Genomic DNA, 2,511 nt, shown 5'->3' on the forward strand with positions numbered 1-2,511 from the left:
CAGTTGTAGTCGAGCGTCCTTCAAACTTCGGTAACAGCCTCATCCTAATCCATACACACTCCTTGTCATTTGCTGGCTATCTGGCTTCCTGACTAGCTGGCGCACGAGCGCGCGCAGTGGTGCCATCGCTGTGCACGTCTGGGCGATGAACAGCACCCGCATCCCGTAGTGGCATTGAGCTGGGTTCGTCACGCCTCATCCCACCCACCCACCCTCCACCCTGGCCCGTGGATTCCACGCACATTTCGTGGCCAGTGCTCGTTATGTATGAAAAGAATATACAAACCAAGACAAACATTATTGCTGACCACACTTGGACATCTCTTCTGGTGGATTGTGTAGTGACAAAGTCGTTGACGCCCGACCTCCAAATTCCCCACTCTTTCAATGAATCGTCGCCACCATCTGGTTGCGTCTTCCCCTTGTTGCACGTTTGTCGCTGCCCTCAAGGAATGGCCCACGGGATTCTACCCTGCGTAGAGAGTGCAGAGGGCCAGGCGGTTGACCGTGTCGAGCTGCGAATGGTGCAGATTGCAGCGGGACGTTTTGCAGAGGCGCATGGGACGCCGATTAGCCAGCAAACTCCGCTGGTTTTCGATTAAGGTCCCAATGCAATTCACCGTCACTTCTAAATTAAACTATAGTCTTATTTTGCAGGTAAGGCCCACTGTGGGAGCTACTGCCCCCCGATTCCTCTCTGAGACATAACTCTCGGCTGGCCCCTTAGCCACCTTGGTCATTCAAACACCCTCCGCGTGCCTTCCCTCAAACATTGGTAATAACTACCCGCACGCTACTGCTCAACCCCGTGCACACTCTAAAAATAGCACGGCAGCTGGGGGTCGGAGGGCAGTGGCGTTGCTCGCACACGCGCGGCCGCCGTGAGCGGGTGATAGCGCTCGTTTAAAGGGCCGTGGGAAAGGTGTTTACGGTGGGTGTGAGCCACCACGCAGTACGAGTACCCACGGCCACAACGGGAGCGCGCACCCGCGGAAACACCGACCACCCATGTTACGAGCGTACACAGCACCACACGCTTTCAGCACACTCGTAGAATCCACATAAGACTGGTGAGTTATTAACTATTTATTACCGGCCGACTGTGAGCCACTGTTGAGTCAGTAGGAATCGGCAAGGCAGACTTACACTATTTCCCGATGGTCTATACCCTGGTCGGTTGTGACTTAAACCTCTTTGGCTATTTACGCTCAATACCGGCTCTCTCTCTCCCTTACTCACGGTTCGCCGCTCCTGTGCGCCTGTCCTAGCAGCACTTTGACTCGTCTCACGGACGTTCGATTAGCTGCCCTGAAGAGACGACCGCCCCGGTGGCTGACTCGAGAAGCAAGAGACCTTTTACCTTTCTGCGTCTCCCTTTTATTGTTAACCCACATCAAAGAAAGTCGTCACTAATCCGAGGGCCTTCTCGGCCAATCGGATTGCTCGTCTTGCGCCGCAGCACTCGGCGCCCTCATCGCAGCCCACATCCCGGTTTTCATATCAAATGGCCCGCCGCTGGCTGCTGCGCCGGCAGCCGTGCACAAGCACATTCGCCCTGCCAATCAGACGCCCACCCTGGCTTCCCGCCGTTCGTGGCTGCGCCCCCCTACCTGCCTGCCGATCCGTGTGTGGGGGTGCGTTTTAACCGCGGTGGCTGGGTAGCCCCGCCGTGACCTTGTAATCTCAACCCAAGTCACAGCGCCGCGGTGCGAGTTAGCATCGGGGGAGATCGCCCAATTCCCTGGCCGCAGGAAACCGTGAAGATTATCCCTATGAGAGGGCTTCTGAATGAAAACCTGTCAGCCAGGTGACCTCCCCTCGGAGCTCTATGGGGGGGGGGGGGGGGGGGAAATGTGTGAGGGTGTGTTTATGTGGGGGGTGGTGAGGGGGGAAGCGTGTCGGCCCCGTCGCTTGGTGGTGGCGAGGTCGTAGATGGGGCACCCGCAGAGCGGCTTCGCGGCGGCGGCATCACAAGCTGTACAGCTCTTTTTTTAGAAGCGACCCTGGCCACAAATGATAGCTCAACGAAGTAGCTTATGTGGAAATTTACAACAGCCAAATACTCTTAAAACGCACGTTTCTAAATGTGGAAGGGAAAACCGTAAGACTTGGAGAAAAGTCCACGCGACCACGGGTAGAACACGCAAAGTGTCGGGGGTCGGCATCGATCCCACAACCTTGTATACCAGGCGTGGTCGTTAACATCTCGCCACCGTGGCGGCCCCTGCGGTGAACTTAAGCCCTGCGCGGTTTGGGCTCCTCCTGAGCATTGCTAAGCGTGCCCTGGGTAGGATTCTGTGATCGACTGGGACTGCGCGTCTCTCACAGCCGGGATTCTCCCCCAACATCATGAACCGAAAGGCACGCGCGTTTTTTTTGTGCTGTCCCCAAAACTGGAGCCATGGGGGTGCCGTTACCAAGGGGTCTGCGTGGAGTTCCTTCGCCGTTGCCAAGACCTTTCTCATCGAGCCTTCCGCTTACCTCAATCTGCCCCCTTTTTTCCCACTCCTG

Source organism: Lampetra planeri, chromosome 18 (assembly GCF_965212315.1).
Source record: "Lampetra planeri chromosome 18, kcLamPlan1.2.h2, whole genome shotgun sequence".
Classification (NCBI taxonomy): Eukaryota; Metazoa; Chordata; class Hyperoartia; order Petromyzontiformes; family Petromyzontidae; genus Lampetra; species Lampetra planeri.